Below are 25,514 nucleotides of genomic sequence, written 5' to 3'. Positions count from 1 at the left end.
CTTTCGATGACGGACTCTCCCAGGCCCGCCTGGGGACCAGCCGGCCTGAGGAGGTTGGTCAGGTGGTTGCCATCTTCTGGATGAGTTTCATCTGCTCATCTAGGAAGCGGCTCTCCAGGAAGTCACAGAGGTGCGAGTCTGTGCGGGCACAACCCAGGGCATGCGGATCCAAAAGGGCCTGGTTCAGGTTCTTCTCCATGAGAATGGCGGCTTCCATAGCGTCCTGGGTTTTATTCCACTCCTTTGGGGACAGCTTCTGCGCGTCCTGGAAGAGGGCACGACTGGAGGGCTGGTTTTGCATCTTCAAGAGATGCTGGGGGCTCTCGTGCTTCTCCTTGGCTAATTTGTTACCGACCTGGGTTCTCAGACTTTTTTTTTTTTTTTTTTTTTTTTGGCGGTACGCGGGCGTCTCACTGTTGTGGCCTCTCCCATTGCGGAGCACAGGCTCCGGACGCGCAGGCTCAGCGGCCATGGCTCACGGGCCCAGCCGCTCCGCGGCATGTGGGATCCTCCCGGACCGGGGCACGAACCCGTGTGCCCTGCATCGGCAGGCGGACTCTCAACCACTGCGCCACCAGGGAAGACCCTCAGACTTTTTAATCAATAGAAGTTGATAAGAGGCCAGACAAGAAATTCAGGCAAGGCTTTATTGGTATTTGTGCTGCAGCACGAGGGGAGGGAAAACTGGTCACAGGCTACCCTGGTCGCTCCCCCTCCCTGAGGGGGAGCCTTAAATGGAGTGAGGGTAGGGGCGGGTCCAGGGGTAGGGGCGGCTGAGGTGATATGCCCACTAGTTGGTGGTGCCGCGTGCAGGGATCGTGCACAGTACCCTGCTTTTGCTCCCAACACCCTGCTTCCCCCCCCCCCCCCCGGTACGCGGGCCTCTCACTGCTGTGGCCTCTCCCGTTGCGGAGCACAGGCTCCGGACGCGCAGGCTCAGTGGCCATGGCTCACCCAACACCCTGCTTTTGCTCCCAGCTCTTCAGAAGTGGCAGTTGGGTTTTGGTCGTATTATATCTTATTGTTCATAACTTGTCCCAACTGCACACGCACGTGGTTATTTTTAGTTCCTTGTAGTTTCTTTGTGTTTTGTTGCTCGAGGAGACGTTTGTCCAGGTGCCAGTATTGCAGCAAAGGGTCCCAGAGCCCGGATCCCAGCCTGTCTCAAATTCGCAGAAAAAGTGGCCCAGGCCTTCCAGAACCACGTCACTGCGGTGGAAATTGGAGCCCAGAGAGGTGGGTGCAGGAGGCCCGTAGATGCATGTTGACCAGGCGGTTGATGGTGGCCTCCACCTGGATGGGATCATTCTGATCAATTTGGGAGCTCATGGTTGATGGATAATAAGGAGCTGAGCTCAGATAATGGTGTTGGCTGGTCCGGAGGCCAAGGATAGCTGAGTGATCGGGTCTGAAGGTTACGACTGGAAAAAAAGGTTGGAGGGTGGTCGGGGGCTGGAGGAAGGGCTGTGTCTGGGTCTGTTCTGTCCAAACACTGTGGAAGCAAGAGACAGATCCACGGGACCGCCGAGCGCACTGCCTCAACTTTTTTTTTTTTTTTTTTGCGGTACGCGGGCCTCTCACCGCTGTGGCCTCTCCCGCTGCGGAGCACAGGCTCCGGACGCGCAGGCTCAGCGGCCATGGCTCACGGGCCCAGCCGCTCCGCGGCATGTGGGATCTTCCCGGACCGGGGCACGAACCCGTGTACCCTGCATCGGCAGGCGGACTCTCAACCACTGCGCCACCAGGGAAGCCCCCTCAACTTTATTTTTTAATTCTTGTGAATATTTCATTTTTCTTAAAAATAACTTTATTGAGATACGTGTTTTATGCCATAAAATTCACTAAAGTGTACAATTCAGTAATTTGTAGTAATTTTATACAGTTGTGTCCCCATCACCACGACCCAATTTTAGAACGTTTCCATTACTCCCAAAAGGTCCCTGTGCCCATTTGCAGCCATCCTCCATCCACATGCCCCACTCTAGGCAACCACTTATTTACTTTCTGTCTCCACAGATTTTCCTTTTCTAGACATGTCATAAAAATGGAATTATACATTATGTGTCCTTCTGTATCTGGCTTTTTTTCACTTAGCATGATGTTTTTGAGGTTCATCCATGTTTTAGCATGGATCAGTACTCTGTTCTTTTTATTGCTGAATGGTATTGCATTGTATGGCTAGACCACTTTTTATCCTTTCACCAGTTGATGGACATTTGGGTTGCTTCTGTAAGTCTTGTGTGGACATCTGTCTTGTGTAGACATATGTCTTCATTTCTCTTGGGTAGATACCTAGAAGTGGAATTGTGTGGTCTTATGGTGACTATGTTCAACATTTTAAGAAACTGTCAGACTGTTTTCCATTGTAAAATGGTGAAAAATTTTACAATCCTACCAGCGATATATGAGAGTTCCAGTTTCTTCACATGCTCATCTATGCTTGTTATTGTCTTTTTTTTTTTTTGGAGTATAATTGCTTTACAGTATTGTGTTTCTGCTGTATAGTGAAGTGAATCAGCTATATGAATACATATATCCCCTCCCTCTTGTACCTCCCTCCCACCCTCTGCTTTTTAATTATAATCATTCTAGTAGATGTGAAGTGGTATCTCATTTTGGTGGGGTTTTTTTTGTGGTCTTTTTTTTTAACATCTTTATTGGAGTATAATTGCTTTACAATGGTGTGTTAGTTTCTGCTTTATAACAAAGTGAATCAGTTATACATATACATATGTTCCCATATCTCTTCCCTCTTGCGTCTCCCTCCCTCCCACCCTTCCTATCCCACCCCTGTAGGTGGTCACAAAGCACCGAGCTGATCTCCCTGTGCTATGCGGCTGCTTCCCACTAGCTATCTACCTTACGTTTGGTAGTGTATATATGTCCATGCCACTCTCTCACTTTGTCCCAGCTTACCCTTCCCCCACCCCATATCCTCAAGTCCATTCTCTAGTAGGTCTGTGTCTTTATTCCCATCTTGCACCTAGGTTCTTCATGACTTTTTTTCTTTCTGTAGATTCCATATATATGTGTTAGCATACGATATTTGTTCTTCTCTTTCTGACTCACTTCACTCTGTATGACAGACTCTAGGTCCATCCACCTCACTACAAATAACTCAATTTCGTTTCTTTTAATGGCTGAGTAATATTCCATTGTATATATGTGCCACATCTTCTTTATCCATTCATCTGTCGATGGACACTTAGGTTGCTTCCAGATCCTGGCTATTGCAAATAGAGCTGCAGTGAACATTGTGGTACATGACTCCTTTTGAATTATGGTTTTCTCAGGGTATATGCCCAGTAGTGGGATTGCTGGGTCGTATGGTAGTTCTATTTTTAGTCTTTTAAGGAACCTCCATACTGTTCTCCATAGTGGCTGTATTAATTTACATTCCCACCAACAGTGCAAGACTGTTCCCTTTTCTCCACACCCTCTCCAGCATTTATTGTTTGTAGATTTTTTGATGATGGCCATTCTGACCAGTGTGAGGTGATATCTCATTGTAGTTTTGATTTGCATTTCTCTAATGATTAGTGATGTTGAGCATCCTTTCATGTGTTCGTTGGCAATCTGTATATCTCCTTTGGAGAAATGTCTATTTAGGTCTTCTGCCCATTTTTGGATTGGGTTGTTTGGTTTTCTTTTTGATATTGAGCTGCATGAGCTGCTTGTAAATTTTGGAGATTAATCCTTTGTCAGTTGCTTCATTTTCAAATATTTTCTCCCATTCTGAGGGTTGTCTTTTGGTCTTGTTTATGGTTTCCTTTGCTGTGCAAAAGCTTTTAAGTATCATTAGGTCCCATTTGTTTATTTTTGTTTTTATTTCCATTTCTCTAGGACGTGGGTCAAAGAGGATCTTGCTGTGATTTATGTCATAGAGTGTTCTGCCTATGTTTTCCTCTAAGAGTTTGATAGTGTCCGGTCTTACATTTAGGTCTTTAATCCATTTTGAGTTTATTTTTGTGTATGGTGTTAGGGAGTGTTCTAATCTCATACTTTTACATGTAGCTGTCCAGTTTTCCCAGCACCACTTATTGAAGAGGCTGTCTTTTCTCCACTGTATATTCTTGCCTCCTTTATCAAAGATAATGTGACCATATGTGCGTGGGTTTATCTCTGGGCTTTCTATCCTGTTCCATTGATCTATCTTTCTGTTTTTGTGCCAGTACCATACTGTCTTGATTACTGTAGCTTTGTAGTGTAGTCTGAAGTCAGGGAGCCTGATTCCTCCAGCTCCATTTTTCTTTCTCAGGATTGCTTTGGCTATTCGGGGTCTTTTGTGTTTCCATACAAATTGTGAAATTTTTTCTTCTAGTTCTGTGAAAACTGCCAGTGGTAGTTTGATAGGAATTTCATTGAATCTGTAGATTGCTTTGGGTAATATAGTCATTTTCACAGTGTTGATTCTTCCAATCCAAGAACATGGTATATCTCTCCATCGATTTGTATCATCTTTAATTTCTTTCATCAGTGTCTTATAGTTTTCTGCATACAGGTCTTTTGTCTCCTTAGGTAGGTTTATTCCTAGATATTTTATTATTTTTGTTGCAATGGTAAATGGGAGTGTTTTCTTGATTTCACTTTCAGATTTTTCATCATTAGTGTATAGGAATGCCAGAGATTTCTGTGCATTAATTTTGTATCCTGCTACCTTACCAAATTCATTGATTAGCTCTAGTAGTTTTCTGGTGGCATCTTTAGGATTCTCTATGTATAGTATCATGTCATCTGCAAACAGTGACAGCTTTACTTCTTCTTTTCTGATTTGGATTCCTTTTATTTCTCTTTCTTCTCTGATTGCTGTGCCTAAAACTTCCAAAACTATGTTGAATAATAGTGGTGAGAGTGGGCACCCTTGTCTTGTTCCTGATCTTAGTGGAAATGGTTTCAGTTTTTCACCACTGAGGACGATGTTGGCTGTGGGTTTGTCATATATGGCCTTTATTATGTTGAGGAAAGTTCCCTCTATGCCTACTTTCTGCAGGATTTTTATCATAAATGGGTGTTGAATTTTGTCGAAAGCTTTCTCTGCATCGATTGAGATGATTATATGGTTTTGCTCCTTCAGTTTGTTAAGATGGTGTATCACGTTGATTGACTTGCATATCCTGAAGAATCCTTGCATAACTGGATCACCCCCACTTGATCATGGTATATGATCCGTTTAATGTGCTGTTGGATTCTGTTTGCTAGTATTTTCTTTTTTTTTTGGCGGTACGTGGATCTCTCACTGTTGTGGCCTCTCCCGTTGCGGAGCATAGGCTCCGGACGTGCAGGCTTAGTGGCCATGGCTCACGGGCCCAGCCGCTCCACAGCATGTGGGATCTTCCCGGACTGGGGCACAAACCCATGTCCCCTGCATTGGCAGGTGGACTCTCAACCACTGTGCCCCCAGGGAAGCCCCTGTTTGCTAGTATTTTGTTGAGGATTTTTGCATCTATGTTCATCAGTGATATTGGCCTGTAGTTTTCTTTCTTTGTGACATCTTTGTCTGGTTTTGGTATCAGGGTGATGGTGGCCTTGTAGAATGAGTTTGGGAGTGTTCCTCCCTCTGCTATATTTTGGAAGAGTTTGAGCAGGATAGGTGTTAGCTCTTCTCTAAATGTTTGATAGAATTCGCCTGTGAAGCCATCTGGCCCTGGGCTTTTTTGTTTTTGGAAGATTTTTAATCACAGTTTCAATTTCAGTGCTTGTGATTGGTTTATTCATGTTTTCTATTTCTTTCGGGTTCAGTCTTGGGAAGTTGTACTTTTCTAAGAATTTGTTCATTTCTTCCATGTTGTCCATTTTATTGGCATGTAGTTGCTTGTAGTAGTCTCTCATGATTCTTTGTATTTCTGCAGTGTCAGTTGTTACTTCTGGCTTTTCATTTCTAATTCTGTTGATTTGAGTGTTCGCCCTTTTTTTCCTGGTGAGTCTGGCTAATGGTTTATCAGTTTTGTTTATCTTCTCAAAGAACCAGCTTTTAGCGTTATTGATCTTTGCTATTGTTTTCTTCATTTCTTTTTCATTTATTTCTGATCTCATCTGTATGATTTCTTTCCTTCTGCTAACTTTGGGGGGTTGTTTTGTTCTCCTTTCTCTAATTGCTTTAGGTGTAAGGTTAGGTTGTTTGAGATTTTTCTTCTTTCTTGAGGTAGGATCGTTTTGCTATATACTTCCCTTTTAGTACTGCTTTTGCTGCATCCCATAGGTTTTGGGTCGTCGTGTTTTCATTGTCATTTGTTTCTAGGTATTTTTTGATTTCCTCTTTGATTTCTTCAATGATCTATTGGTTGTTTAGTATCGTATTGTTTAGCCTCCACGTGTTTGTATTTTTTTTTTAAGTTTTTTTCCTGTAACTGATATTTAGTCTTAGTGTTGTGGTTGGAAGAGATGCTTGATACAATTTCAATTTTCTTAAATTTAGCGAGGCTTGATTTGTGACCGTAGATGTGATATATCCTGGATAATGTTCCATGTGCATTTGAGAAGTAAGTGTATCCTGTTGTTTTTGGATGGAATGCCCTATAAGTGTCAGTTAAGTCCATCTGGTCTAATGTGTCATTTAAAGCTTGTGTTTCCTTATTTTCATTTTGGATGATCTATCCATTGGTGTATGTGGGGTGTTAAAGTCCCCTACTATGATTGTGTTACTGTCGATTTCCCCTTTGATGGCTGTTAGCATTTGCCTTATGGATTGAGGTGTTTCTATGTTGAGTGCATAGATATTTACAATTGTTATATCTTCTTCTTGGATTGATCCCTTGATCATTATATAGTATCCTTCCTTGTCTCTTGTAATAGTCTTTATTTTAAAGTCTATTTTGCCTGATAAGAGAATTGCTACTCCAGCTTTCTTTTGATTTCCGTTTGTATGTAATATCTTTTTTCCATCCCCTCACTTTCAGTCTGTATGTGTCCCTAGGTCTGAAGTGGGTCTCTTGTAGACAGCAAGCATATATATGGGTCTTGTTTTTGTATCCATTCAGCCAGTCTGTGTGTTTTGGTTGGGGCATTTAATCCATTTACATTTAAGGTAATTATGGATATGTATGTTCCTCTTTCCATTTTCTTAATTGTTTTGGGTTTGTTATTGTAGGTCTTTTCCTTCTCTTGTGTTTCCTGTCTAGAGAAGTTCCTTTAGCATTTGTTGTAAAGCTGGTTTGGTGTTGCTGAATTCTCTTAACTTTTGCTTGTCTGTAAAGCTTTTGATTTCTCTGTCTAATCTGAATGAGATCCTTGCTGGGTAGAGTTATCTTGGTTGTAGGTTTTTCCCTTTCATCACTTGAGATATATCTTGCCACTCCCTTCTGGCTTGTAGAGTTTCTGCTGAAGGATCAGCCGTTAACCTTATGGGAGTTCCCTTATATGTTATTTGTTGTTTTTCCCTTGCTGCTTTTAATGTTTTTTCTTTGTGTTTAATTTTTGTTTGATTACTATGTGTCTCGGCATGTTTCTCCTTGGGTTTATCCCGTAGGGGACTCTCTGTGCTTCCTGGACTTGATTGACTATTTCCTTTCCCATGTTGGGGAAGTTTTCAACTATAATCTCTTCAAATATTTTCTCAGAACCTTTGTTTTTGTCTTCTTCTTCTGGGACCCCTATAATTCGAATGTTGGTGCGTTGAATGTTGTCCCAGAGTTCTCTGAGACTGTCCTCAGTTCTTTTCATTTTTTTTTCTTTATTCTGCTCTGTGGTAGTTATTTCCATCATTCTATCTTCCAGCTCACTTATCCGTTGTTTTGCCTCAGTTATTCTGCTGTTGATGCCGTCTACAGTATTTTTACTTTCAGTTATTGTGTTATTCATCATTGTTTGTTTGCTCTTTAGTTCTTCTAGGTCCTTGTTAAACGTTTCTTGTATTTTCTCTGTTCTGTTTCGGAGATTTTGGATCACCTTTACTATCATTACTCTGAATTCTTTTTCAGGTAATTTGCCTATTTCCTCTTCATTTATTTGGTCTTATGAGTTTTTATCTTGCCCCTTTGCCTGCAAGATATTTCTCTGTCTTCTCATTTTGTATAATTTACAGTATTTGAGGTCTCCTTTCCCCAGGCTGCAGGGTCATAGTTCCTCTTGCTTCTTTTCTCTGCCCTGGTGGTGAGGTTGCTTCAGTGACTTGCATACGCTTCCTGATGGGAGGGACTGGTGCCTGTGTTCTGGTGGGTGGAGCTGAGTCTTTTCCCTCTGAGGAGCAGGGCCATGTCAGGTGGTGTGTTTTGGGGTGTCTGTGAGCTTAGTATGACTTTAGGTAGTTTGTGTGCTGATGGGTGGGTTTGTGTTCCTGTCTTGTTTGTTGTTTGGTGTGAGGCGTCCAGCACTGGGAGCTGCTGGCAGTTGGGTGGAGCCGGCTCTTGGATTTAGATAGAGGCCTGCGTGAGAGCTTTCGGCAGTTAATCTTCCCTGGGCTGGGAATTCTCTAGTGTCCAGCATCCTGGACTCAGTGCTCCCACCCCAGAGCCTCAGGCCTGACTTCTGGTCAAGGGACCAAGACCCCACAATTCACTCATCCTGGCAATAAAGGGGATTAAAAAAAAAAAAAGAAGACTAACAAAATCCCAGACAAATGGTGAAAAGTAAAATCAAACAGATGGAAACAAGGAAACACACACACAGAAAAGAAACAAAAACAGAACCAAATAAATCAAAAAGTAAGAGAACAACCAGACAAACAAAAGAACCCAAGAACAAAATCAAACAATTAAAAAGAACGCTGACAAAAACACAAAAACAAAACCAAAGCAGGGTGCCAACTGAAGAATGAAGCAAAGAAAGAAAACAAACCGACAAAAATGATTAAAAAAAGAAAAAGAGAAAGGGGAAAGAAGACAGAACAACAGAAAAGCAATGTAGAAATTGAAATATAAAAAAAAAATAAAGTAGAAGATATATTAAAGAAAAAAAAGACAAACGAAACCCCAGAGAAGTGGTAAAAACAATATCAAACAAACAAAAACAGAAACAAGGAAACACACGTAGAAGAAGCAAAAACAGAGCCAAATAAAACAAAAAGGAAGAGAACAACCAGACAAATAGAAGAACTCAAAATCGAAATCAAACAATTAGAATCAAAACTAACAAAAACACATAATCTAAAAACAAAACCAAAGCAGTGTGCCAACTGAAGAATAAGGCAAGGAAACAGAACAAACCAATAAAAATGATTTTAAAAAAATAATGATAGAAGAAACACAGGACAACAGACAAGCAAAGTAGAAATGGACATATATTAAAAAGAAAAGAAGAAAAATATGTTAAGAAGAAGAAAATAAGGGAAAAGAACACAGAATAACAGAAAAGCAAAGTAAAAATAGAAATACATAAAAAAAACATGTTATAAAACACGGAGATCCCGAAAGACTAAATTAAAAAAAATACTAAAACAACAACAAATGAACAACAACAAAAAAAGAGAAACCAAAAAAAAAAGCCAAATTCAACAACAGAATGAATCAAAACGTAGGAAAATTAATAGTAATAACTATGTTTCTCGGGAGTCTCTGCTGTAAGTGTCCTTGCACACACCATGAGCCACAGCCTACCTCTGCCTCCCCAAAAGGCTCTCCTCTGCCTCTGGGCTGGTCTCTGGACCTGCTGTGGGCCCTGTGGGCACCACTCAGACTCTGATATGGCCCAGTTTCTGCATGTGCTTGCCCCCGAAGTCCACAGCTGCCAGAGCTAGGCCGTTTTCATTTGCAGGAACGCTCATTGTCTACTCAGATATTTCATAGATGCAGAGTCTACCTAGCTGATGACGGGGGTTCAGTCTGTAACTCGTACAGCTGATGGAAAGATTTTTGATATTCTTCTTTAGTCACCCCATCCCTGGGGTTCAGCTTTGGTTTTATCCCCACCTCTGCGTGTGGTCCACCCAGAAGAGTCTGGTCCTGAGGCTGCCTTGGAGCTTCTGGGTCTGCCCTTGTGAGGACAGGCTGCAGAGATGCTATGACTGCTTGGATCATGGGAGGCCCAGCGACACCAAATTCACAGGGAAGCCAACGGCCACAGGTGCAAGAGATATGTCCAGTGAGGGCCTTTTCTGGTGCCTGGTGTAAGTCGCATGAGGGGCAGCCCCGGCCCGACTTTTTTTTTTTGTCATTGCCCTGCACCTGGCGCATGAGGGCCAGCTCTGAGGGGGCTTTTTTATTGCTCGGCAGCCGGCGCTTAAGAGCCAGCCCTGAGTGGGCTTCTTTTATTGTCATCGGCAGGCGCTGGCGTGTGGGGAGAGAGCGGTTACGGTAGTGGCTCCTCCCCTTGCGTGTGACTCAGCAGTAGTGCCCTGCTTCCATGGCAGTCCTGTCTTCCTCTGTAGGCATTCCCTCCCATCCCCTCAGTCCATCTTCCCACAGCCAACAGCAGTTCTCTCTCCGGTCCTGTTCTCCAATCCCCACACGCCAGCTCGCTGCCCCCTCGCACACCTGTGAACACACATCCCAGTCCGGGACATGGAGGGCTGTGGTAGGGACCATCTGTGTGTTTCTCACTCTGTCCCATCTGCCACAGATCAGCCGTGTCACCCTCTTCTCACAGCCTCAAATGCTTCCCTTCTGTCCCAGTTGATTTCCCTGTAGGAGAGGGGTTTTCCCGAATTTGGGAATCTCTCCTCTGCTTCAGCTCCCCCGCCCCAGGGTGCAGGTCCCATCCCGCTTCCCCTCCTCCTCCTCCCTTTTTTCCATTCTACCCGGTTATGCAGGGATCTTTATAGTCCTTTCCGGTGTCCAAGGTCTTCTGCTAGTTTTCAGCCGGTGTTCTGTGAGAATTGTTGCATCTATAGATGTATTCCTGATGTATCCTTGAAGAGAGATGAACACGTCCACCTACTCCTCCACCATCTTGAATCTCCTACTTTTATTTTTATTTTTTTTAAGTTTTAGTTTTTGGCTATATTGGGTCTTCTTTGCTGCACGTGGGCTTTCTCTAGTTGAGGCGAGTGGGGGCTACTCTTTGTTGCAGTGCACGGGCTTCTTACTGTGGTGGCTTCTCTTGCAGAGCATGGGCTCTAGGCACGTGGGCTCAATAGTTGCAGCACGCGGGCTCCTAGGGCTCAGGCTCAGTAGTTGTGGCTCGCGGGCTCTAGAGCGCAGGCTCAGTAGTTGTGGCACACGGGCTTAGATGCTCCATGGCATGTGAGATCTTCCTGGCCCAGGGCTCGAACCCATGTCCCCTGCGTTGGCAGGCGGATTCTTAACTACTGTGCCACCAGGGAAGTCCTCGTTCAAATCTTTTGTCCTTTAAAAAATTTGGTTGTCTTCTTTCAAATCATCTGTTGTATGAAAACTCAACATGTATAAAGGACTAGGAGAGTTCAAAGAATTGGAGTTTTGAGTACCTGAAGGTTAAATAGGTCTATAGCCTGAGAAGGCTGAAGAGGTGGGCATAGTCCTGACCTTGTAGAGCAGCTGTCCCCAACCGTTTTGGCACCAGGGACCAGTTTCATGGAAGACACTTTTGCCATTGGCGGGGGTGGGGTGGGCGGGGAGTGGTTCAGCTGGTAGTGTGAGCGATGGGGAGTGATGGGGAGCGGCAGATAAAGCTTCGTTTGCTCGCCTGCCGCTCACCTCCTGCTGTGCCAGTCTGCAGCCTGGCAGTTGGGGATCCCTGTTGCAGAGCTGCATCGTCCAATAGGGCAGCCCCTAGCCACATGGGGCTGCAGATCATGTGAAATGTGGCTTGTCCAGTTTGAGACGCACTGTATATATATTGTAAAATGATTACCACAGTAGGGTTCATTAACACATCAGTCACCTCACATAGCTGTGTAGTTTTTGTAGTGATAACATTTAAGATCTACTTGAATTATTGATTCCATATTGAGATGGCCATATTTTGGATAGATTGACTAAAATTAAATATAGTATTATTTTTACCATTTTGAAAGTTTTTGAAAAAATATGGCTACTATGAAATTTAAAATTCAATACATGGTTCCCAATATGTTTCTGTTGTATAGCACTGTTTCAGAACCTTGACCATCAGGAATTTGGATCTTCATTTGCAGAGAAATGGGAAGGCATTTTAAGCTTGAGGGAAATTGTGACCATATTTTTGAAAAAAAGAAATGTAGTGTGGAGAATAAATTAAGTAGGAAGAATAATTAGGGTGGGCAGCTTTGCAGTAGTCCAGATGAGAGATGATAGTCACTTGGTGGTGATTGGGAAAAACAGCTTTCTGCTCAGTATCTCTAATATAATTACAGTTTTGGAGAAAACTTTTAAAAAAATGTATGTAGGAGGGTGTCAAGGCAAATATCAAATGGGATGTCCTTCACAAGGGAGCTAAGATCCTAGGCTCTTCTGTGTCTAAAGTGAACATGAAAGGTTACTTGGGGCACATACACTTGCTCAAGGAAGAGCCACTTAAATGGCCTAGAGCACAATACAGATTTGGCTTTGACCCTGATTGAGGGGAACCACTGGAGTGTTTTGAGCACAGGAGTGACATGGCCATCGTCATTGCCTTAAAATGTTGTTGTTATTGTTGTTGAGGTATAATTGACATATAACATTATATTAGTTTCATGTGTACAACATAATGATTCAATATTTGTATATAGTGTGAAATGATCACCACAGTAAGTCGAGTTAACATTCAAGTCATTGCATTTTAATTATAAGATGATGCTGGCTGCTGTGTTGGAAATAGACTGGAGGGGGCGAGGGTAGGAGAAGAAAGACCATTTATTTAAACAATTCTTAATTGGTAAGCATTTTCATCGTTTCTAGTTTTCTCTAGTTTTAAACAACAGAGTAATCCATGTTGTGCAATAATAAAATTATTTGTTTAATATAATAAAGTAAAAGGAATAGTGTAATTTTATTACATCCTTCCTTTATTTTCTTAAGATAAATTCCAAGAAACAGAAGTCCTGTTCAATGAGGTCATGTGTTATTATGGCTTTTGATATATATATATATATATAGCCAAATTGCCTTCCAGAAAGTTGGATCCAATTTATAATGCTGCTTCCTGCTCCTAAATGCCAGCCCTTGGCAGTAGTATTACTCCTTCTTAAACTTAATCGAGCAGCAGCTCCAAGTATGGCTTTAATAATTCTTATATAAATTAGCTCATTTTTTTCTCCCATGAAACACCTCTCCACAGCGTCCCCTGATTCAGCTGTTCCATTAAACTTTGGGTAAATTATATAGTTAATCTTTTCTGGTTAGTGCCGACAATTTATTAAGTTTATCTTGTTCCTACAGGTGGAAGAACCTTGTCAAATTGGTAGATTATTGATTTCTACTTTAATATTTTTTACAGGAATTAAATGACCAACTCAAAAGTTTAGAAAAGGAAGTCTGAGTATTTCTTTGAACTTATTGTTGGATATTAAACTTTTGGTGAATTTTTAATCAGGAATCTCGTAAGTGCAAAAACCCTAAGAAAAACCTATTACAAGTTGGCTTAATAATGAGGGCAGTGTAAAATTTACATTTTTTGGTGAAAGTTTTTTCAGAAATACTTCAGGATTGAACACTAATCCTGGAGTTTTTCAGAATGAAGCCTCTTTTCCAGAGATTTTTTTTAAGCTGAGAAGCCTTAATCAATCTAGAATTCTTTGTTGGGAGAAAAAACATAAAGGCAAATAAACTACATTTATAAACAAAGTATGTTTATAACTGTGCATGCATGTATTTAAATATAAGTTCTTTCTCTCTGTTCCCTGGAGAATCACTGGGTGAAATTAATTTTAAGAGACCATTGACCAGGCCCCTCAAAGGTTAAATTAAATTGAGTGCTACTGCAATTTGATTATGTTTTCATCTTTTTGGATTCGTCATCTAGTATAGATTGAAGTCCTATTTTCATACGTCTGTATAGGTCACCTAAGAGGGTTGTTCAAAATTCTAATTTCTTCCCTCATGAATAATTTCTCTCACAAGGTAACCTTTGTCTTCTGTGGACATAATAGAGGTGTTTATATAGAAGTAGCAAAAAAAAATGGATTCTATTTTGTGACATATTGAGTCATAAGATAGAATTATGCTTCAGTACTCAGCCAGCTGATCTTTTCTTTTTCCCAGCGTGGAGGTTGAGAAGAGGGTTGGCCTGCTACTGTCCTTGTGTGGAGGGTAGAGAAGCCAGGCTCCCAAACAGATAGGAGGAAGGGTGACTGCAGACGTGGTGAGGTTTAGAGCTAGTCAACAACCAAGAAAAAAAAAACTTCTGTCACAAACCTGCCCCTGATGTCTCCCATTTCTGATATTAACCCATTCCTTGTGTTAAATTGCTCTTCACTGATTCTTCCAGAATTTTCTTCCTCCCTCCTCCAGTCCTCCAGCTTTGCATCTCATTGCATCCTACTTTACCACCTGCTACTCTGTGTTGTGCTCATCTCCAGGTGCGCGTGTCACTCTTCTTCCTTGACAAAAATGTATCTTCAGAATGCCTGTCATTCTTTCTAGCTCTATTCCTGCATAATTCTTGGTGATTTATTTATTTTTTAAATCCTTCCCTGATTATTTATTTATGTGGTTGCACCGAGTCTTAGTCGCAGCTCGCTGGCTCCTTAGTTGCCTCATGCATGTGGGATTTAGTTCCCTGACCAGGGTTTGAACCCGAGCCCCCTGCATTGGGAGCACGGAGTCTTACTCACTGCGCCACCAGGGAAGTCCCAATTCGTGGTGATGTAAACACAGCTGATTCTCATCACGTGTGGTAGGGATGTTCCATAAAGTAACATGGAACACTGAATTGGTGAGCACTGAAACACGGCCGTGTCCTTCCAAGCTGCCTGTGTCCAGGGAAAGCAAGTCCTTGGCCTTTGATGTCTGTGGGGAGGGGGCCCTACTTGTACCCAAGATTCAAACAATGACAGATTGCTCAGGTTTAGAATGTAGTAGATATAATGACATTGGGACCATAACTGTGAGGAAAGGGTTCACTTCAGCCCTGGGCTGATCCCAGCCTGCCTGTGAGAAGGACTTCAGTCCTGTGTCTCTGCGGGCTGTAGCGATCAATGAATGTGGCGTACTGTGCCTGTTCCGTTTGTTGTGAGGCCTTGGTCTGGGAGACTGCTCCTGGACCAGGGCTGCTGGGCGCTGGCATGCAGGTTTGGGGCCTGTATCACTGGCCCCATATGAAAGATTGTTGGGAAGCTGTAGCTGTGGTGCCTCTGTGTCAAGGTGACCTATGCGCACCCTGGGTGTCATTCTTTGGCAGCCTTGCATTTCCTGCGTGGGTGTGGGGACAAAATAAGCTGTGCACTTGGGTACCTGTTGAGTGTCGTATGAGTTTCCTGTCACTGCTGTGACAAATGACCGCAAACTTGGCACCTTAAAACAACATAAACATATTACTTTACAGTTTTGTAGGATAGGAGTCTGTCACGTATCTCACGGAGCTAGGATCAAGGTGTCAGCAGGTCTGTGTTCCTTTCTGGAGGTTCTAGGGGAGATTGCATTTCCTGGCCTTTTCCAAATTCTAGAGGTCGCCTGCATTCCTTGGCTGTGGTCTCTCCCTCCGTTTTTAAGGTCAGCAATGGTGGATTGAGTCCTTCTCAACATTGTATCCCTCTAATCTCTTCTGCCTTACTCTTCCACTTTTAAGGACTCCTGTGATTGCTTTAGGCCCATCTGGACAATCCAGAATAATCTCCCTATTTTAAGGTCAGCTGATTATCAACCTTACTTCCATCTACAACTTTAATTCCCTTTCTCCATTTAACATAACATATTCACAGGTCTGGGAATTAGGATGTGGGCATCTTTGGGGGGCCATGATTCTGTGTACCACAGGTTCCTGATGAAAGGAAGATGCTGTTCCCTGTCCTCTAACCTTCTACAAAGGGATGTAAATGGAGACGAAAGCCTGAAATGTGTCTTGAATCTGATTGCCAGTTTGAATCTGCGACCACTACTGCGTCAGTGTCCATTAGAACACAGTTTTGAGAGGGCGGGTTTTTACTGGGAGCACTTCACATGTTCAAGCACAGTTTATTAAGTCTCTATAGGAGGCTACTGTTCTGGTAATTGACTCATTTCTTAATTGTGTAGCTCCCAAGGTATCTTTCCTTTTCAAAACCTCTGAAAATAATTCGGAGATGCTGGGTAATGGGTTTCTGGGACTCTGATAACTATTCAAGTCTCCAAAGCTTTAGGACTTTTTGTGGCCAACAGAAAGAATTGAAAGCTACTGTTTTCTTTTAGAGGAAAAGTGTTGTTTTTTGTTTTTTGTTTTTTTAAACCCTTGTGATATAAATTTTAAATGAAGCCAATATGCTAAGCTGGACTACTGTAAAATGATTTTCATCATTGCATTCATTGTGTCAACCCGATCTTTGGCTCCAAATATGCTGCTCTTGTAAAAATTTTATTTCAGCTGTCAGGGTAATCAAAATGGTTTCAAAAGCTCTCCTTGAATACTAATTGAAATAAAATAATAAAATATGCCAGACTCTACAGAAGGAAGATACCAGATATGGGCAGGTTTTGCTTTTTTTAAAAAAAGTCGATTTTATTAACTTCTTTATTTGGTTATAATTTTGAAGAGACTATTCCCGACATACATAGTTTCAAAATCAATCAAGTGGCTTTCAATCCAAAATTGGATTTGGGACTACATAATTAAACAGAAAGGACAGAACAATATTTCATTTATTGAAGTTATCTTTTGATGCCACAGTTTATGTCGTATGACGGGATTTTTGTAATGTTGTTGGATTGCATAGGCAGAGAAATAAAATGATGGCTACAGGTTTTATCCTTTAAAGTTTTGATACTACAGGTCTGCGTTTCTAAAACACCGAGAGCTACAGATGTCTGTAAGCTACATGATTTTATTATTCTATCACAGTGTACAAATGTTGTCGATGTTGTGGACGACACAGATGTGGAAATGAGGATCAGACTTTGGAGAGAACTAATTGAGTAGCCAAAGGACTATGCAAAAACTCGTTCAAAGGAAGCTCGCATTTTAAAACATTACCTAGCAAAGTCATGGTTCAAAACTAAAACAACCCAAGATCACGAGGCCAGATCTTTTCAGAGACATCCTGAGGATAAAAGTACCAGGTTTGCTGTTGTGTGAGTTGGCTGCTCCAGAGCAGCTGGGGGAATGTTTTCATCCTCCACATGCCTCTTCTTCAGTGAAAGCCTCTGGACAACCTCGCTGTCCCAGGCTCCACCTCTGACTGCTGCTGTAGTTGGACCTCAGAATTCCTTCCCACCCTTGGTGTTCATTTGTCCATCCCTCCTTCTATCCAACAAGCTTTTGTTGAGCACCACTTTATAAGAAGTTAATTATAAAAGCATCGATGAAGTTGGGAATGATGTTGATCTGCATTACCTAATCACTCAGACCTAGGGAAAACTTCAGGGAAAAAGTGAATCGATCAACTCACTAATTTCAAGGGTCAGGGTCTTGCCGTCATTCATTCGTTTTTTTGGTTTTTGTTTTGATCTGAATTTTATTTATTTATCTTTTGTAATTCTTATTAATTATCTACTTTATACGTATTAGTGTATATATGTCAATCCCAGTCTCCCAATTCATCCCCCCCAAGCATCATTCATTCTTGCTGACCACCTTTATGAGTTGGTCACTGTGTCAGGCGCTGGCAGGGTATTAAGACAAAGAAGACATCATTTAGCAAATTGCAAATGGGGATCAGTGAATTGGAGTGAGGATGGGGGAGGTGGGAAGGGAGAGGGTAGGCTAGGAAAAAAGGGGCTAGATAAACTTGTGAGGTGACTGGAATTTTCCATCACCATTTCATGTGCCTACTATCTGTTAGTAGCAGCCTCCTCAAATTTCTAGGACATTCTATCGCTCTGTAACTAGTGAAGGGCCCTTTCCCTCCCAACCCCACTCCCATTCTCCACCGGGTGACCTTGGCTATCTCTGTCTCCAGTCTCTGGATTCATCCTTTTCGATGTGTCTCGTCTGTATGTCTTATGTCCCACTCTGTTACGGCAGAGTCCTCTTCTAAGGGCCATCTTTCCACTCGATTAACCGGTTAATGAAGATACATAAGAGGGGACATTCTCCCTGCAGGCCGTGTAGCAACGCTAGCGGCTCTACTGGAATTTAGCACATACGCAGGTCTTTCACTACCACACACACACACACACACACACACACACACACACACACACCCATGTAAGTGGTTACCTTTTGGTAGTCTTGATAGGAGCTTTGCCAAAATACTGCTCCCGCTTCAGGAGCGGCCAGTAAATGGCAGGAAGAGTGCATGAAGCTTCAGCTGCAGTGTCATTCTCTGCAGTGGGGTAGAATGCATTCAGATACAGCAATAGTAAAACACATTGCAAAAAATGGCCTCAATACTTTTCGGCTCCTCTCATCAAGAGATGGAGTCTATCTCCCGGTCCTTGAAACTGAGGCTGGCCTGGGGACTTGCTGTGACCAGTGACATCAAGTGAGTTCCAAACCAAGGCATCAAGAGGCCATGCGGCTTCTGCTTTTGTTTGTCTTGGGACGTTGTGACCACTGTGTGAAGGAACCCAGGCGATCCTGCTGGATGATGAAAGGCGCATGGCTCTGTCACTCGAGCCTGCCAACCGCCCAACATATGAGTGAGACCACCTTAGATCATCCAGCCATCATCTGTCCATCAGCTGACGCCAGGAGCACAGAGAAGTCCAGCAGGGATCTACTGAGCCAGCCCCGATCAGAAGAGCAACAAGCCAACTCCCAGAATCATGAGCTGAATAAATGGTAGTTGTTTTAATCCACTAGGAACTGATATGAGCAGTCATATGAGGTGATTGTGATCCTAGTTTTAAACAGGGAGAATGGGATGGATTCAGCAATGGAGTGGAGTGAGATCTGTAAAATTTGACTTTGTGGCCCAAAGAGGAGAATAAGGGAAGAAAAAAAGGATATGGAGATGCACGTATCTAAAACTACCCAGAAAACACAAATCTCTTGGCAGTATTTGCTGTGAAAAATCCAGAGTATTTGAATGGGTCTGAGTATCTTAAACACGCCTACTGGTATGAAGGAAGATAGCGCCGATTCTAGAAGGCATTCAACTTTTATGGTCTATGTCCCAGTTCATGTCATACTGAGATTCAGAAGTTGGTGGCCTTGGTTGGTATCTGTTTATATGTATGATACGCCTGAGGGCCAATTTTTTTTTTCCGGAAAAGAGAGGGAGTTCTTTGTTACTCTGTATAACCTGAGTGCAACTGAAGCCCTATATGGCTCAGTCTCTGAGCAATGTTGCCTTCAAAGAAACAGTATTGTGGCAGAAAAACATAACTGACAGCAAATCACATCTGTACTCAGCCTCTTGAAAAAAAAAATGCCAAAGAGGGGAGTACATTCTTAATGCTAGCAGAGCTTCAAAGAGCATCTTCTTTAGACATCTTTATTGTTCTCAGTCTTTCTTTCTATAATGCCTTATAACAGCACTCCTAAGAACTCTCTGGAAGTGGCTCATGAAAAAATAAAATGTTCTCTTCCCGTTTTCTCTTTAATCTTTGAAAACTCTTCCCTGAAGCCAAAAGGCGCAGCTTTTTGGTCTCTTGACTACGAGTCCCCGATCAAGTATAGAGCTAAGTATCTCTTTCTTGTCCTGTCCTCTAAACTCTACCCTCATCACGGTGATACTCCCTCATTCACCACCTCTTTCTTTTCCATCCCTAAGTTGTTCATATACAGTCATACCTTCCTAAAGCTAGCCGGTATCTGACCCTCTGTGATACATTTGGGCCTCTGGGGTGGGTAATCTGGTTTTATTTCTCTGAGAATCATCTCATTTCCCAGATTCCACACTCCATAGGAGACACTCGGCGCTTAACTCACAAGTAAGATTACTTCCTCTTTAGAAACAGGCGGAAAGTGGGAAGGGCTGAAATATTCCTGTATTAATGTAGCCTTATGTGAATTTGGGTTATGTAAATATGAAATAAATGTGGTTAAAAATATACTTACAAAGTCTTATTTCTGGAACAAAATTTGAACTAATGTGAACCTCCCCAAATGAGAAAAAAAAAAGTCCGTAATCACATATGTTTAGAACTGGAGGACTGAGTGAATCGAAAACTCTGTGCTGTTACTACGGTCACTGATAAACAAAACTACATGATGCTATTCTTTGTCAATCCTACAGGAAAATTATTCTTGAATTATAGAAGTTTTAATTATGAAAGGTGCTCTGAAAAATACCCTAGTGTAAACTGACTTCGATATTCTGTTCTCTTGTGTTTGCTTCTGTGCCTGAGGTGCAGGGAAGGGGACTGGGGAAAACTAGGAAAGGCGGGTCAGGTATTGAACCCTCATGAGGAAGACACTCAGACACTCAGTGAGCTGCTTCAGGGTCCACGTGACAACGGGCATCACTGTGAAAGGATGAGAGCCAGTGTCCCCATTTCTCCGTGGCACCCAGGACCACTCTGGCATTTTCAAAACTGGCAACTCTGGACGAGGAGGAGACATGGGCAAGGTTGTTCCAAGACGTCCGTCAGCCATGTCAGCATTGAGTCTCCCCCTAGTGGCTGCATTAGCAAAGACATTGATGGAGGGAACTGGAGGAGAAAGGGCTGTGAAAATGGCAGGTGCTGACTGGCTGACAAGCTGGTCCATGGGCACAGGAGAGGCATCTTGTGAAGGCTTTTATTGCTCTTTTGGGGTGGGAGGATTTTTTTTGAGGGTCTGTGTGAGCAGGAAGATGCAAGAACTTTGAGATGCTGATGGTAATCACCCTGAATTTATGGACAGGCTGCTTTGCCCTTGGGATTCTTATACTTGTCCACACCGGTATGGTGGCTTTGCTCCTTATTCTCTTGGAGGGCTTCAGCTATTTACGTACTTAACTCCCTAAACCTCTGATTCCTTGCTTGTAGAGCGGAGGCAGATAATCACACTTACTTTAAGAGATTGTTGTGAGGATTCAGTGGGCTGATGGAGGGAAGGAGCTCTGCCTGGTGCCTAGCGTACATTGTCAGCACTCAATAAACGTGAGCTCTCGTTGTGTGGTCATCACATCCACAGTCTGAAATGTACTCTCTCAGTTTTATAGAACTCTTGGAGTTGCTAACATGACCCGCTGACTGGACTACCGTGATATCGTCGGTAACTTGTGGGTCTTGGATCCCTCCTAATCTTTATCTTTTTAAAATATTTTATTTATTTATTGGGCTGCGCCGGGTCTTAGTTGTGGCACGTGGGATCTTCGTTGCCTCGTGTGGGATATTCACTGTGGCACGTGGGATCTTTTTTAGTTGCAGCATGCGGGCTCTTAGTTGTGGCACGCGGGATCTTTAGTTGCGGCACGCGGGATCTTTAGTTGCGGCACGCGGACTTGTTAGTTGCGGCATGCAGATCTAGTTCCCTGACCAGGGATCGAACCCGGGCCCCCTGCATTGGGAGCATGGAGTCTTAACCACTGGACCACCAGGGAAGTCCCTCTTCTAATCTTTAATGGTTGATGTGGCAAGAGGACACAGCTCATGGTTTCTTCTTAATCTCAGGCCCTCTGTAATGGGAACTGTCATCACAGTTGACATTTTCTAATTTTCTGCCACGTCTTCTGGGAAAACAGTAACTTCTTACTCAGGGGAGACGGTATTTTATCAGGCAAGTTGAAGCCATTCTGAGAGAAGAGCAATTACCTCTATGTTCTTGTTCACTGACCTTTGGGGAAAATTACCGCTGTTTGCTTTTTCCTTAATTAAATGGCTGAAAAATTCTGTAGAAGCAATTAACACTAGTCTTTAATTCTAACTATATTAAAGCCTATTTTTCTGTCTCTATCACATCAAAATGGCAGGTCAAATGAATCTTTGGAAGTATGACTAGGGGTTTCCATGGCAACCAGGTAGGAAGAAGGGAGGGAGGAAACCGAGTTCTGGGCTCTTGGTACTTTTCTCCCACTCACTGGGGACCCTAGAGAATCCGTTTGTGGATGGCGTCTCTCTGTGTCTTCAGTGCACCCAAGTCCCGAGCTCCAAATGCCCTTTTCTACTCAAGGTGGGGCCAGTGGATGTCGTGGTGACTGCTGATAGCAAAAGGATCCCAATGAACAGTCATACCATAAACCGGATTATAGTTTTCAGTCCATGAAATGTTTTTATTTACATTATTTTATGTAATCGTGTTATCACTCTAAGTTATTTCCGTTCGAAAGACGAGGAAGCAGAGGTGAAGGGGTTTGCTCAAGTCGAGTGGCAGAGCCAGGGTCTGTATCATCCAACTCTCAGAACAATGGCCATTACTTTGGGGCCATGGTATATGCCAAAACCGTCTTCCCTGTCCACTGTGGCAGGTTGGGTGGCTGGAGAGAGTGAGGCTTTACCTGTGTCCTCCTTGGAGGCTGTGATGGGGAACGGGACACAGCTTTATGCATTTCCATGAAAAGCTCAGGTGCCGGCACGAGAGACTAATATTTTGTAGAAAACATGCACATGGCCTTTCTTCCCTGGTTCCTGATTCTTTGCCTGCTGGAGTGTGGAGGTCCTCATCGACTGCAATCATGAAAGACACTCTCTTATTGCATCTGGTAACACGATCCTTCCACAGTTTTCTTCAGTTACACTGATTATTTCCCATTATGAGCTTATTCTTTTCTGAGCTTTTTCCTCAAGAAGCTTCTGCAGTTTTCGTCTCAATTATATTATTATTATAAGAAGTGGCTCTCCGGTGGCACAATGGAGTGGATGGGGGTTGTGTTATTTTGACCTCTCACATAAAGCATCTTCTAACTTTTGTTGGGGATGAGAGAACTGGTTGCTGATTGGAGTTGGCTGGACTGCGTGAGTATCCTAGACCTTCAATTATGATGAAATAACGTTGCAGTTATTTTCCACCTTTAGAAGTATCTCCCTCCTTTCCTTTCTACTTCAAGCCTGCCGCTAAGCATTTTTTCCTCTGGAAGCTTTTCTGGCTCTCCTGCTTCCTTTTCATTCCCACCATAATCCCATAATAATGAACGGCCACCTTAGGTCCCAGTGTATCAGCTGCCTCCTTTCTGTCTTCTTAGTTTCTTGTCTTTATTCCAATGCATCCTACACATAGCAGCATGAATACTTTCTTTGGCTTTTATTTGGATTAGGTCACTCTCATTCTAAGGAGCCCAGCATACCTCTCAATTACCTCTTGAATAAAATTAAACCTCGTAATTATATACGCTGAAGTCCTCAGCTTGTAAAGTCTTCCACTTAATGGCCCCCTGCCTGCCCTCCTCCACTTGGGCATCCTACTCCAGCTTCATAAGACCATTGACACCCGCAGTGTACGTTTATCCCCACTTATTAACTGTGAGCCTTTGCACATCCCACCTCTCTTGTTCACAGTGCTTCCCCGCTTCATTTTACCAGGGATATAATTGGTTTAACTTTGTTTAACTCAGTGTTTCTCAAATTTATTTTCCCATGGAAGACTGTTGCTCACAAGATGGCCTTTAAAACTGTGCTGGAGAGCTTCTGTCTCCTCTTTGCTCCTCCAGGTCTGCCCTCAGCCCTCCCTCCCTCTGCTGTGTGCTCACGAGGGAGGCTGACCTCTGTCATGGTTACAGTGAATCTAGATGTTGCTCTGAAGGTATTTCGTAGATGTGGCTAACCTGTACAATCAGTGCACTTTAAGTAAAGCAGATTACCCTCTGTAATGTGGGTGGGCCTCACCCAATCAGTTGAAGGCCTTAAGAGCAAAAACTGAGGTTTCCTGAAGAAGAAATTCTAGTTCAAGATTTCACTCTCAGCCTCCCACTCCAACCCCAATCACATGAGCCAATTCCTTACAGTTAATCTCTCTCTCTTTCTCAGTATTGATTCTGTTTTTCTGGAGAACCCTGACTGATACACACCTTAACTTCTGGGTTGGTTTGGCCAGTAAGGCCTACCTGCAGGTGATTAGAGGAAGGAAGGAGAGTCAGGTTACGGTGTTCTCTGGATCACACTCCGCTGAGTCACTTATATTTGGCTGTGTCTGTGGACAGAACTCCCAGCTCCTATCTGGAACCTTCTCCCTAGGACTCTTTCCTTCTTGGTTATGGGTTTGGTAAATCGTTCCACCCTCTTTCCCCTAGGGACGGTCACAGCTCCCTGCTGTTACTAGATCTGGGGGCCCTGCTCTATCTCTTGTGGTTTCCCTACACTCTGTCCTCATCTCTGTGAATAGCCCATTGTTAAACTTCCCTCAAATCGCCCAATTCGAAGTACCATGTATTTCCTGACATAACCTCGACTGATATGAGACTAGCGTTCCAAGGAGTATACTTTGGGAAACTATGCTTCAACTTCAACCTTGCTTTTACTAGGGTGGCAAAGTTGTAGGGTTCACGGTTCCCCAAAACAGCCTGGGGGAAGTCAGGACAGACATCATAGGAAAAGAGATTCATGGGTGAGGAGCTGAATCGTGGATGGGTTTAGTTGAGCTGGAGAGAAGGTGGGCATGGTGACAGTGCAAACTGCCCTTTGTGGACTCGACAATTATAAAATCCTTCTGCACATTTTAGCTCATTTGATCCTCGCAACAATCCCGTGAGGTGGGCAGTTACCCCGTGGCACAGACGATCGAGGAGATGAACACATGAGAAGGGTAGGTTGGCGGTGCAGGAGAAATCTGTCTAAAGTGGAGAGTTCTTGATGAAAAGCGGGGAAGAAGGTTCCTAGAGGTCAGGCAGGGCCAAGTTACGCATGATCCTGAGGGTGGAGGTGAGGAGTTTGATTTGATGTGAGAGACTGCAGAGAGCTTTTGAAGGATTATTTGCAATTTTTTAATTGACTCTATGAATAATACATGTTCATGGTAGAATATTTAGGAGAGTAAAGTGTAAAGAAAATAAACCTCATCCCTAATTTTATCACCCAGTGATGTCTTTGTTTTATCCTCTTAAAGCTTGAGATAAATCAACAAGGTGCGTGTTTTATCCATCGGACACACAGTTTCTCAACTGTGGCCCTATTGACAGGAAAATCCTTTGCTGTAGGCGGAGAGGGTTGCCTGTGTATTATAGGATGTCCAGCAGCTTCCCTGGCCTCTACCCACTAGCTGCCAGTAGTGCCCCTCCCCCCAGTTGTGGTGCCCAGCAGCGACTCCAGACATTGCCAAGTGTCCCTTGGTAGGCAGGTCATCCCCAGTTGAGAATCTCTGATGTAACTTTACATTGTGAGCGTTTTCTCTCACATCATGAATAATCAGAGAAAAATCCATACCATACTTTACTTAACTCACGGCTTTGTTTGTTGGATGTTTAGTCTGTTATATAAATATATAAATGTGTATTAAAAATATGTATATATTGCCATCATGAACAACACAGTGATGAGTATCCTTGAATATAAATCTTTAGTTGGATCGCTGATTATCTCCTTAGGACCAGTTCCTAAAAGTGCATTTCTGAGTCAAAGGGTGTGAGCGTTTCAGGACTCCTGGTATATTTTTCTGAAAAAGTGCCTTCCAGTTGGCTTGTGTTTAGGGGGACAATCCTGAATTTAATTTCTTTTTCTCCAGTGAGTTGTTTTCTCAATTTTCGGCTCCGATTCAGTTTCCCAACCATGTCAGAAAGTCATTCAACTTTGTGAAGAAAATCTGTCTCATTCCCTAAGAGAGGCAGGGAGAGAAAG

At 43.0% G+C, this 25,514-nt stretch overlaps 1 long non-coding RNA gene across 1 annotated transcript in view; it reads left to right on the top strand.

The window, feature by feature from the left end:
• Positions 1 to 1,155: 1,155 nt before the first annotated feature.
• LOC307180061 overlaps positions 1,156 to 25,514 on the top strand; it is a 37,948-nt gene continuing 13,589 nt past the window's right edge. Inside the window, exon 1 of the long non-coding RNA XR_013825660.1 lies at positions 1,156 to 1,236. This is a non-coding gene — a long non-coding RNA (uncharacterized lncRNA). The remainder of the gene's footprint in view (positions 1,237 to 25,514) is intronic.

The sequence above is a fragment of the Stenella coeruleoalba genome (genome assembly GCF_951394435.1).
Source record: "Stenella coeruleoalba genome assembly, chromosome: X".
Lineage (NCBI taxonomy): Eukaryota > Metazoa > Chordata > Mammalia > Artiodactyla > Delphinidae > Stenella > Stenella coeruleoalba.
This window is presented reverse-complemented; position numbering and strand designations above follow the sequence as displayed.